The sequence below is a fragment of the Corythoichthys intestinalis genome, chromosome 4 (genome assembly GCF_030265065.1).
Source record: "Corythoichthys intestinalis isolate RoL2023-P3 chromosome 4, ASM3026506v1, whole genome shotgun sequence".
NCBI classification, from domain to species: Eukaryota; Metazoa; Chordata; class Actinopteri; order Syngnathiformes; family Syngnathidae; genus Corythoichthys; species Corythoichthys intestinalis.
The window spans coordinates 45178184-45192166 of NC_080398.1; positions in this window are offsets into that span (position 1 = coordinate 45178184).

The window sequence follows — 13983 nt, forward strand, 5'->3', positions numbered from 1 at the left end:
ACATGGAGTTTTTGGATGGAAACAAGGTAAGCACGCGATAATATCTCGTTAAAGTCATGGCGTCATTTATTCTGCTCCCACGTGTCTCACCTCCAGACAGGGTTTTGCTGTTTAAAAAAAAAAAAAAAAAAGTTTTTTTTTTAAAAAAAATGCCCTCCTGTTCAAAATATTTCTTCTTTCAGAATATTGAGATTTTTTTAAGCTTTCTAATGATGCATCACACGTGTGTATCGGACAATTTAGAATTTTGGACAACTTGGGGGTGTCAGAGCGGAACTTGAAGTCACCTGAGTGTTTTCCGCCATATATATAGTATGTGTATATACAGTGCAGCAAATAAGTATTTAGTCAACCACTAATTGTGCAAGTTCTCCCACTTGAAAAGATTAGAGAGGCCTGTAATTGTCAACATGGGTAAACCTCAACCATGAAAGACAGAATGTGGGGGAAAAAAAAAAAAAAAAATCACATTGTTTGATTTTTAAAAAGAATTTATTTGCAAATCCCGGTGGAAAAAAAATATTAAGTCAATGCCAAAAGTTCATCTCAATACTTTGTTATGTACCCTTTGTTGGCAATAACGGAGGCCAAACGTTTTCTGTAACTCTTCATAAGCTTTTCACACACTGTTGCTGGTATTTTGGCCCATTCCTCCAAGCAGATCTCCTCTAGAGCAGTGATGTTTTGGGGCTGTCGTTGGGCGACACGGACTTTCAACTCCCTCCACAGATTTTCTATGGGGTTGAGATCTGGAGACTGGCTCGGCCACTCCAGGACCTTGAAATGCTTCTTACGAAGCCACTCCTTTGTTGCCCTGGCTGTGTGTTTGGGATCATTGTCATGCTGAAAGACCCAGCCACGTCTCATCTTCAATGCCCTTGCTGATGGAAGGAAATTTTCACTCAAAATCTCTCGATACATGGCCCCATTCATTCTTTCCTTTACACAGATCAGTCGTCCTGGTCCCTTTGCAGAAAAAACAGACCCAAACCATGATGTTTCCACCCCCATGCTTCACAGTGGGTATGGTGTTCTTCGGATGCAATTCAGTATTCTTTCTCCCCAAATACCAGAATCTGTATTTCTACCAAAAAGTTCTATTTTGGTTTTATCTGACCATAACACATTCTCCCAGTCCTCGTCTGGATCATCCAAATGCTCTCTAGCGAACCGCAGACGGGCCTGGACATGTACTTTCTTCAGCAGGGGGACACGTCTGGCAGTGCAGGATTTGAGTCCCTGGCGGAGTATTGTGTTACTGATAGTAGCCTTTGTTACTGTGGTCCCAGCTCTCTGTAGGTCATTCACTAGGTCCCCTTGTGTGGTTCTGGGATTTTTGCTCATCATTCTTGTTATAATTTTGACGCCACGGGGTGAGATCTTGCATGGCGCCCCAGATCGAGGTAGATTATCAGTGGTCTTTTATGTCTTCCATTTTCTAATAATTGCTCCCACAGTTGATTTCTTTACACCAAGCGTTTTACCTATTGCAGATGCAGTCTTCCCAGCCTGGTGCAGGTCTACAATTTTGTCTCTGGTGTCCTTCGACAGCTCTTTGGTCTTGGCCATCGTGGAGTGTGACTGACTGACTGACTGACTGACTGACTGAGGTTGTGGACAGGTGTCTTTTATACCGATAATGAGTTAAAACGGGTGCCATTAATACAGGTAACGTCTGGAGCCTTGTTAGACCTCGTTAGAAGAAGTTAGACCTCTTTGACAGCCAGAAATCTTGCTTGTTTGTTGGTGACCAAATACTTATTTTCTACTCTAATTTAGAAATAAATTCTTTAAAAATCTAACAATGTGATTTTCTGTTTTTTTTCCCCCACATTCTGTCTCTCATGGTTGAGGTTTACCCATGCTGTCAATTACAGGCCTAATCTTTTCAAGTAGGAGAACTTGCACAATTGGTGGTTGACACATATATGCACATGTGAAACTTGTGGGGTTCAGTACCCTTAGCAAAGTTAAGAACCACTGATCTAGAGCCTCTTTCAGATTTATATCCTGGTAAATTCCCTTGTAAAGTGACGTGGGATTTACAGGGTTGGACACATTCAGACTCATCCCGTGTTGGCAAATCGACACTCTCTGTGCAGGGAGGACAGCTGATGGGATTTTATAAGCCGGACATTACGTCATTTTTGGTCGACAACAAATTAAACCACAAATTTCCAAAGATGGATGATGGGCTGTCTTTTCCTCGGCTGTATGGTCCAGTAGCAATTTAATTTCACTTTGTTTCCAGTTTAATTTAGCTATTTCCAGTTTGCCATGTTGATAATTGCGATGGTTGTTTACCACTTTTCATCTTACTGCGAAGAAAGAGGAAATGACAATCAGCCTTCGCGCTGTGACTCAGGAAATAAACGCGTGCTTTCACACATGCTGCATTGCAGTGAAAGTCCCAGACATTGTACTTAGATGTGACCCGGTAAATGTACGTGTCCTCTCCGTATCAGTCAACCTGGAAAATTGCTTTCACACATAAGGGCTACTCGTTTAAATCCAGGGAATTAACCGGAGTTCAGGTATGTGTGAAAGGGGCTTAGTTCTCTCAATTGGCTTCATCAAACACCACTCCTAAACTCTTGTTGGTACAGTAGACAGTCGAGTGTGATGTGATTGGGATATGAATTAAAACCTCCAGATATGAACTGATGGTTGCAAGTCAGAAAAGAGTGGAGTGGTAATTCTTGGTCGGGTAGGAAATCGTGCCCCAGGTGGAGTAATGCAAGTATTTTGAGGTCTTGCTTACAAGTGAGGGAAGGTCAACTGATGGATCGGTGCAGCATCTGCTGTGATGCTAACTCTGCATCGGTCCGTTATAGCGAAGCAGAAGCTGAGCCAAAAGACCTGCCATTCCCTATGGTCACGAGCTGTGGGTCGAGACACAAAAAATAAGATTGTGGTTATGAAATGAGATTTTCCGTAGGGTTTCTCCCTCAGAGGCTCTCCCCTAGAGATTGGGTCAGAAGCTCAGTCATCCGGGAGGAGCTCTGTGTGGAGACCCTGCTCCTGTGCAATGATTTGGAGCCAGATGATATTGTCGGTCATGTGATTAGGATGCCTCATAGATGAATCCCTGGAGAGGTGTTTCTGGCACATCTCACCGGGACGACGCCCTCAGGGACTGTAGAGCCTCATCGGTTTGTCAGCTGAACTGCAGTTTTTCCTTCATGCAACATTGATATATTTATCTCAATCGACATAGGAATGTACCCAGCTGTGCAAGGATAAAAATCTCCATACTATGGTTTTGTACTACTGTACACTCATTACGTACAAAGTGTTATAGTGTGTACTACACAATCAGCTCCAGCTACTTTGGCACTGTGATCACATACAAACTACTTGATAGACATAATGCATTTCAATCCTTAAAATCAGGCCTAAAAACTCTATTGGTTATGAGAGTATATTCTTAAGTGCATTTGCTGTTCAAATACGCAAATATGCCTTATGCTTTTTATCCATTTATTTGTGTCTGTAGTATATGTATTTCAACTTCCTATTTTAAGTTTGTGTTTTTAATTATGTCTTGCGACTTTCATTTATCTTATTTGTGGTGTGTTTTTTTTCCCGTATCTCTTAGTTGACTGCTTTTGTTTTCAACTTGCCGATTTTTATGTGATGTGATGCACTTTGAATCACCTTGTGCTGAATTGTGCTTTGTGCAAATAGATTTGCCCTGCCTTCAGTAAACATGCAAAATGTCTTCATTTACCAATAGTCCCCAACCAATCTTACTCCTCATGAGATGTGCGTCTGTATGTCTGATGTATTGCAAGAAATAACAGATTCATGATCAGATTATGATGCCGCATTGAAATGGTGTTGCAGTCATCTTCTCGGCTGTGACCTTGTTAGGGCCAGAGCACCAACTGGCGTGAGAGTCCTATTGGAATGCAAGGGCATATTATTTCTTCTTCATGGCAAATGAAAACGGCCAATTTGGAGGCTTTAACATGCACGAAAACTCACCAAAATCTGCACATAAATGCGGCTTCGCGTAAATTTTGATCATTTTTAACGTTGCAAAAAAAAGTAGCAAAATGGCTCAGTGGCGCCCCTTTGAATTTTTCAAAAAGGCCTCTCCTATTAGGTTTTTTCAATGGAGAGCAATGAAATTTGGGGAGTCGATACCTTGTCCAAAACTGCTCCAAAAAGTCTCTTGCACCCATGTTCCAAAACCAACAGGAAATCTTTTTGGATTGAATGTAAAATTTAAATTAAGTTACAGGGTGCATACTGTATCTCAGACAGTGGCACCTAAGGAGTAAGTCTGATCCTCCTCAAAATGGGTAAGACTGTTCATGAAACATACGAGATCTTAAGTTTTCAAAATCGTTAATTTTCATTCAAGTGTCTGACCTGGGTGGGGTGCCAAAGTCGTCAATTTTTTGGCAACACGCCGTATTCAGTAAATGACTAATAACTCCCTGATACAATGTGTTTTTTTTTTCATTTCTGGCATGTACAGTGCTGCTCGAAAGTTTGTGAACCCCACAGCGATGGTCAGATTTTTTGTAAAAAAAACTAAAATAACCTTATTAAATGTTAAGTTATACCCAAATCCACAATACTGACATTCCAAATAATGGACTGAAACAAAAGAAATAGTTATATTGTCATTCTTTATTTAACAAAAGTGGTTGATTTAAGAAAAACTCAGATATCATGTGTGCAAAAGTATGTGAACCCCTTCAGTTAATAGGATATTGCGCCTCCTTTTGCAGAGATTACCTCAACCAAATGGTTTCTGTAGTGACTAATCAGCCTCTCACATCTACTTTGGGGGATTTTTGCCCATTCTTCCTTGCAGAACGCAGTCAGTTGAGAGAGGTTTGATGGGCGTCTGGCATGAACTGCTCGCTTCAGGTCCCGCCACAGCATTTCAATGGGATTTAGGTCAGGACTTTGACTGGGCCAGCCCAGAACACGAATCTTCTTCTTTTTCAGCCATTCCTTGGTTGTATTGCTGGAATGCTTTGGATCATTATCATGTTGCATGATCCACCTTCTGCCAAGCTTTAACTTCAAAACAGATGGCGTCAGGTTATGTTCTAGGATTTGACAATATTCCTCAGAATTCATGATTCCCTGGACTATGTGGAGTTGTCCAGGTCCTGAGGATGAAAAGCAAGCCCAGATCTTGACATTCCCACCTCCATGCTTCACTGTTGGGAGAAGGTTCTTTTGGTGGTATGCAGTGTTGACTTTTCGCCAGACATGGCGGTTTTGGTTGTGACCAAACAGTTCAATTTTGCACCTACATCAGTTGATGAAAACTCTTTTTAATTTAGTCTCGACAACACAACTGTTAAAAAAACAAAAAAAAACTACTGAATTGATTGATTAGGAAATCAGGTTGAAATAATAGAAAATTCCAAAATGTTGAGGGGGTTCACAAACTTTTGAGCAGCACTGTATGTGAGGTATCTCATCCTGAACATGACTGCAGTAAAATATTCACCATTAGGCCTGGCGCCCCCTGCTGGAAACAAGAATAGTCCTTTTTTACTAGACAGGCTCCTCCTCCAAGGGAAAAAAATCAATTAGCCTCAAACCTGCATCAGAGGAGCCTTAAGACATGTGTTCAGGTGCCTGATGGCAGATATACAACATGTCTGCGCCAAACTTCCCGTGCTTGTTAAGGGTCGTACCATGAAGGGTCCTGTAGGGGTCATTTGCATCAACCCTACAGCGCAAACTAGTGGCAACAGAAAGTCGCTCATTTTACTTGTACAGTACATGTCCAGTTCTTTTCAGGTTGGTAATTGTATTTACAAGACCTTTTGTAATACTAAATTTTAAGGCCCATGTTCACATGTCTCTCTCTGTTGCCATGACGACACTTTGGCAACTTATAGGGCCACGAAATTTGGCACACTTGGTTGAATTCGTCCAATTAGAAGATTCATTCTGGTTTTAAATAGCGCGTGGCTGCACAGCTCAGGAGCACCTCCTTTTTTGTAGGACCCTCCTCAATAGGGTTTTTCGTGTGAAAATAGGTGAGTTCCGAGCAAGTTAGGTTCTCATGAGATGATGAGAGGGGGACGATCTGCTACTACCTTGACCTGCGTGACGTCCGAGTTGCGCCAAACTGCGAGGGCCCGTTCAGTCGAGCTTGCTGGCCTAGTTTGTCTTTGTTTCACATGCGCCTTTACCATACCGCAGTTTTAAAATTCCCTTTGAGTAGTTTTCCAATAGTTTTCCTGCCTGCATGCCTGAAATTTCTGGCTTCCCTATTATCCAGAACACAGCACCACAACACAGCTGCCCTTCTTGTTCTTTTTGACGTCAAATCACACTTTGCCGCGCATTATTTCATTGTGGTCTTTTAATATTTAAACCCTCTGCCCATGCTCTCCAATGAATAATTGCTACAGTTTGCCATGTATTTGATATCACATTTATCTGGGGAGCATGTGCCTTGTTAGGCCTCTCATCATGGGGAACCTTTCATCATTGCACTTACTACAGCTAGGTATAGTTATCAACATGTAGTTTTGTCACATACAGTGGAACTGAAGTGCAAATCAAGAGCAAATAAAAAACACTGCAAATCACAAAACACAACAGCTAATAATAATAATAATAATAATAATAATAACAACAACAACAACAAAAAAACAACGAAAAATCAACAGATCAAATTAAACAACACAATGGTAAATTGACTGCAAACCATAAAACACAACGACAAAAACAACAACAACAATAACTGCAAATAAAAAAAAAATGCGAATCAATAAGGTTGTCAAATTTGTGTGTGATTGACAGTGTTGTTAATAACGGCGTTACAATATAACGGCGTTACTAACGGCGTTATTTTTTTCAGTAATGAGTAATCTAATTAATTACTTTTCTCATCTTGGCAACGCCGTTACCGTTACTGAGGCGGGAAAGGCGTGCGTTACTATGCGTTACTAAGTTGGTTGAATAAAAAAAAGTCTGAGAGAAACGGACTCACGGGGACGAGAGCAGAGCAGGACTGGGGAAGACGCCGTTGCAACCGCGATGCTAGGTGGCTCCAATAATACCTGACTGCAGCCATAGCCGACAAACTACGCCCACATGACACGGTAGATATCATATTATAGAACTAGATGCAAATGATAGACACTGCTGCACTGCCAACATGTTTTAAGGACTACATGCGTTTGTAAACAGCCGCCATCTTAAAGCAGTAGACCTCTCAGGAAGGCCCTGATGTAGAGATCCTTCCTAGCGAACCTAAGTAATTTTTTTAAATCTAAAATGCTCCTAAATCGGCAAAATCTTAACTTAAATCTATCTTTAAATGATGAAACAGTTTTAAAACTTACACATGTTTAAAGTAGACAAAAGGGAACTAATGCAATAACGGGAGAAATTTTAACAACTTTAACGATTGATTCACAACTTTAAATGACTTCCACACATAGCAAAGGTTACTAGCTAGTTATCGCAATACCCTTGTGTCTAGTTAAGTGGAGGGTAAAGAATTGGGCTTGGGCCAATTGTCCCCCAAACACTTTAAGCTTCACATTGTGTGACCTGTGTGTGTGTGTGTGTGTTTTTTTTTTTTTTTGAGAAAAGAAAAAACATATCACTAGTTACTTTGCCAAGTAACTAATTACTCTTACATTCAGGTAACTGAGTTACTAACGCAATTACTTTTTGGGAGAAGTAATTTGTAACTGTAATTAATTACTTTTTTAAAGTAAAATTAACAACACTGCATGGCACTAAATGCGTTAGTAGACAGCCGCCATCTTAAAGCAGTAGACTTTTTAGGACGGCTCTGTTGTAGAGAACCTTCCTAGCGAACCTAAGTAACTTTTTATCTTTTTTTAATCTTTTTATATAAATACTTCTAAATCGGCAAAATCTTGACTTGAATCTATCTTTAAATGATGAAACAGTTTTAAAACTTTCATATGTCGAAAGTAGAGAGAAGGGAACAAATGCAATAATGGGAGCAATTTTAACAACTTTTTACAGTTGATTCAGGGTAAAGGGTAAATTAGGGTAAAGAATTGGGCTCGGGCCAATTGTACCAAAAACCTTCACAAAAAACTTCACATAGTGTGGCCAATGTTTTTTTTTTTTTTTTTTGAGGGAAAAAAAAAAAGGTAATTATCACCAATTACTTTGCCAAGTAACTAATTACTCTTACATTCAGGTAATTGAGTTACTAACGCAATTACTTTTTGGGAGAAGTAATTTGTAACTATAATTAATTACTTTTTTTCAGTAAGATTAACAACACTGGTGATTGAATTCCCATAAAATAATTTGTTTTACATTGTCATACTTCTGTAACTTTTTTACTTCTGTTTTTTTGTGAGTGTGCATTCTGTAACTTCATTATAGTCTGTATGTATTCTGATTGAGTTTATATTTTTGTATTGTTCAATTTAAAATAAAAGTTGGTGTTGTTCTTTTTTATGTGGCGTAGACATAGTTGTGCCTTCTATGTTGTGGCAGGGTAGGTGAAGCCATTGCAGACCAAAGTGTGACCAGGAAGCAGATGAAGAGTGATGTGATATTTATTAGACAAAGACAAGGTTTTGGGTGGCTGGCAGGGGTGATGTGTCAGTAAATGTTTGTGGCAGGTGGCTTAGTACAAACAGGAGACTCAGCTGAGTGGGTGTCCTGAAGGAAAAGACAGAATTAGTCAGGGTTCAACAACAAGAGTAAAAAACTACAAGCTTACCTCGAAATTCCATTATCTCCATGTGCGCTACTCCGATGCGGACCGCTTGCGATGCCCAATGCCCACTGCATAGGTCTCTCATGGGGTCTTTACACCCTGGTGGCTCTGAATTTCAAAACAGAACGACAATTCAAAAAACACAGTGGCAAATTAAAAAACACAACGGCAAATCACATAAAAAAACACATTAAAAAACACAAAGGCAAATCATATAACAAAAAAAACAATTAAAAAAACATAACGACAAATCCAAAAATGAAATTACATTAAGGAACCGGAAAAGGTAGATAAGTACCAGTCAAAAATTACACTCATCGCTGATTGGACGAATCTACCGTCAAAGGTAGGTACTGATAAACTAGGAAGTTGTTCCGCATCTGGCGTGGTATTTGGAAATTAGCATTAGCCAACGTGGCTTCCGCTATAAATCCATCCATACATCTTCAACCGCTTTGAATTACTTTTATGTTGGACATACCTATGAAATAAAATATGCCAGCACCACAAGGTGTTTCAGACTTTCCTATTGGTGCGTTTGATGTACCAACGCGATGGTTTCCTCCGGTTCCTTAGTTTCATTTCATTTTTGGATTTGTCGTTGTGTTTTTCAATTTGTTTTTTTGTTATGTGATTTGCCATTGTTTTTTCTGAATTGTTTTATATGTTATGTGATTTGCCGTTTTGTTTTTTTAATTTGGTTTTTAGTTATATTAATTGCCTTTAATTTTTGATTTGTCGTTGTGTTTTTTTATTTGTTTTTTTGTTATGTGATTTGCCGTTGTGTTTTGAATTTGCTGTTGTTTTTTGATTTGCCTTTGTATTTTTTTAAATTAGTTTTTTGTTATGTAATTTGTTGTGGTTTTTTTGTCTTTTTGTTATGTGATTTGGCATTGTGTTTTTTAATTTGTCGTTGCGTTTTTTTGATTTGCTGTTGTGTTTTTTGATGTGCCGTTGTGTTTCGGACTTCAGGGCCACCGTACCCGAGGACTCTAGATGCACATGGGCAAAACAGAGACCACGTGATCGAATGAACACAAAGTTTATTATTGTGATAGTATTTTCAGAAAGAAACACACATATATGGGCCAAAAATGCACAAAGGCCAATTGTACAGTTTAGCCACAGTTAAATTCCATTACCCACCCACCCCACAAATCAGAGCAGACATGCACGCGCATGGTCTTAAGTATTGGCGGCGGAAACAAGCTTCAGTAATCCAGCACAGAAGTGTAGCTCACTTTTTACCGTTTATTTTTCCCCGCCCTCAATCGTGATGTCAGTAGCCCACCAATGGGAGCGTCGCCTTGCCGCATCAAACGCACCAATTGGAAGGTCGCGCTGACGCATCATTGCAGAACTGACAGTATTCCTAGTGACACTGCAATAGTTTTAGGAATAATGTCATTAATTTTAGTGATTTCAAAATATATTTTATTGTTTGGAGATACACAAGCACTATACATTCTATGCAAATGATCTATATACATTTTGTTTTGTGTAAATTTTATTCAAAAATAGTAAAAATTAGATGCATAATACTTTTATAAACATTATTTACTTTGAAAAAACAGATATTGCTACCGTTCTGTTTCCTGTTTGGTGCGTGCTAAACGGTAGGGCTTGATCTGGCCGCAGGTTGACGGACCAGAAAATAGACCCCGTTCATAATTTATTTTTGATGAACCGGAGAGGCCGGACTCCGGAGCTGAGCGGATCATGTGGACCACCTCGTATTGATTACAGTACAAACGCATTTGTTGCATCATTCAGAAGGCAGCTGAGTGCAGCGCAACGCAGCGCACATGGATCGAGTGGAATTTAGTGGTTCGTTGGCCGATGTACCAACAGTGCTCAGGTCGCTCCTTAAAAGCAATGGTGATTGCTGATGGAGCTGTAGATACGCCACACCCCGCCTGCCAAGGTTGAACTCATGCCACATGTCAAAAAAAGGAAGTGTTACAACAATAAAAGTAAAAGTTGAGGGGAGTCTTCGCAAGGCCCACCACATTCTAGTTTGATACTCAAGCGCTTTGGAAATTTCAAGCTAGGTGGTCACTGACATTTGTGAATTTTGACTGTGTTAATTTCTGGAATCATAAGGATTGTTCAGCATTGTTTTTAGATACGTCGGTATCACAGACCCATGTCGGGCCGGGCAATACTGAATATGTAATCATAGGACAAAAAGCCCAAACATGTCTTCCCTTTCGTCCAGTCAGCCACTAATCTACTTTCTCCAAATTTCTTATTTTTTCAGGAAGACACAGAATGTCGAATCAGAGATGATGTAGTTTGACACCATTAACCAGCTTTTGTAGAAAGTTCATTTTGTTTTGCCTTCTGATTTGCCATTGTGTTAAGTGATTTGCTGTTGTTTTGTTTCGATTTGTCTTTTAATACGCAGAATTTTTTGTGTTTTTTTTTTCTGTTGTTTTTGGAGTCGTCTTTATGTTTTTGATTTGTAGTTTATTTTTGTGATCTGCAGTTGGTGTTTATTTTTGAGGGGGGGTTGTGATCTGATTGTGTTTTGTGATTTGCTGTTGTGTTTTGCCATTAGCCATTTTTTTTTTTTTGTACTTTAGGGCCACTGTAGTCACAGAATGTTATTTATTTATTTATTTATTTATTTACAAGGGTGACCCCCAAAAAAGTTTACACTGTCATAATACAACTTACATGCCGTGTTTATTCAGTTTAGAATTAGAATTTAATCACATATTATACATTATTGTAAAGAACATGTACAGTACACTCTATTTTTCAATGTGTCCTCCCTTAAGTGTCACAACAGCCTCCAGGCGCCTGTGGAACGCTTGACAGGTCTTCTTTATGTAGGATGCTGTCATCTTTTCCCAAGATCTAAGAATGGACCTCTCCAAGGCTGCCACAGAAGGGTATGGCTTCTTACAGGCACTGTCCTCCACAGTTGCCCATATGCGATAATCAGGGGATTGAGATCTGGACTCTGGGGTGGCCACATATCCTTGGACCAGAATGCCTGCAAGTTGGCATCCAACCATTCCTGAGTCCTTTTGGAGGTGTGTGCTGGTGCACCGTCCTGCTGGAACACATAATTCCCATCCGGGTAGTTGGCAAGGATCCATGGCTTGACTTTATCATTCATAATAGCCAGATATTTGTCTGTGTTGATGCGCACTCCTGAAGGAATGAACACTGGAGGCATCTTCTTTCCATCTGATGAGATGAGGCCAAAAACCATGACAGAAGATGGGTGTTTTGTAGTGTTGGTATACTTTACATTATCAGGGACATCTGAAGGACCACCTCCAATCCATCGGTCATTTCTGCGGTTGAGGATTGCATTCACAGTAAAAATCTTTTCATCTGAGAACAAGATCGCACGACCTGTTGCAGCATGCTTGACATCGTTCAACAACACCTTGGACCGACTGAACCGATTTTCTTGTTGCGCCTCAGTAAGCAGTGGAACCTTTACTCTGGCCCTGGACTTCATGTTCAGATCATTCTTGATGAGCCGTTGCCTTGATGAGCGGTTCACATCAAGCTCACGTGCCATCTCTCTCATGGACCTCACAGGATTTGTCTTGATGCGCCGTTTGACCTTGTCAATCAACTTTTTGGTCTGCACAGATCGGGCACGTCCAGACCCAGGTTTTTGTGAGGCTGTTCCAGTATCTTTCAGCTTCTTTTTAATTTTGTAGACTGCACATCTGGATATTCCCAGATTTGCTGCAATCTCAGTAGGTGTCAGACCGGCACGCAGCAATTCAGGTACAGCTAGTTTTCTTCATTTTCAGCAGAAGCACAGGAATTGTAGAGACGAGAGATTACCAGCTGCATTGAGTGACCTTAATGAATCACTTAAGCATGACAACCTATTTAGATATGTTTCAATGGCTTTTAAACAAGCAGTCACTGAGTGTAAACTTTTTTTTGGGTCACCCTGTATTAAGGCTAATAGCTTTCCTAACTAAATGTCAGATATAGCACAATTCATTCATTTTGATGACAGCACAATGGTAAGTGTAACTCACAATGGTAAGTCATGAGTCTAAGGGAGCTTTTGTTTGCATGGACTTACAAGAACAAGTCCTCAACCTCCACATTCATTTTTTTCCCCCATTAACGTCATTTAAAAGGATCACAGCTTCTTTTCATCTAGGTTTTTGAATGTCAGAAAGACACCCACGCTATTTGAGGCATTTTGCATTGTTTGGTGGTGAGTTTAATAGGGCTCAAATACAGCAGAGGTTTGATGTTTTGTCCTTTATTGATTTTTGAGCTTAACCGTAGAGTGGGAAACAAAAACAATTGGTAGGACACAGTATACAGTAAGGAAATAACACCACTGAGTTGCTTGATTGATCGAACTTAACAACAACACTGAAACTTCTTCTTTGTTGGTGTTTGCACTCACTTAATGATACAATTTTAGGACTACATTTGCATTTTGCATTTTCCCACTTATAGAAAGTTTCCTGAGCGAAAATTGGGCGGCGCCATCTTTGACATTTTATGCTCCGGACTTCCGGTTTAGACAGAACACCATGAATTGCGGTTGAAGTAGACAGTCGATAGTTTTAAATTGCCAAATCTAACTAGAGGAACCCACGGAATCTCCAAAAATGGATTCAGCATGACATAGATGAGACTCGGAGGCCTTCTGTGCTGTGCTTGGTTATATGAACTCCTGGAAGCTCCTATAAATATGCTTGGAAGTGAAATGTTTTGAGCAGCATCCAGCTTCAAAGCGCTATTGTGGCTCTACCTCGCCATACGCCTTAAATCGAGCAGACAATATGTTAAGGATGTGCTTTAAAGCTAAATGATCTATCTAAAAGATTGCATGTTTGTTTTTATCACTTCATTGATTGTTTGTGGACAAAATTCTAACAATCTGTGCAGCCACGGGGTGGAGACTGATACGCCGGCCACTTAAGTGACTAAAATGACAAACAATGTTATAGTTGCCGAATGCAGAAAGGCTGTCGTGGATTTTGTTTGTTGTTACAAGAAAATACTATAAGGTCATTTTCATCTAGTAAGGTTATAGTTGTGATACCGTATTCATCACACATGTACATATAAACACAAATAGTATCTCATTCTTTTTTATTGCAGACATTGATTATTAAGTTGCGCATTAAGTTGTCTTCCCTAGCCTAATAACGTTTTCCACCTGTAAACAAATGAACAAACACCGTGTAACACCTGAATTTATGCAATTAGGGTTAAAAACCCGTGTATGACCTGTAATAGATGGGTGTTTTCCATTGTTTTTATCGTCAAAGCTA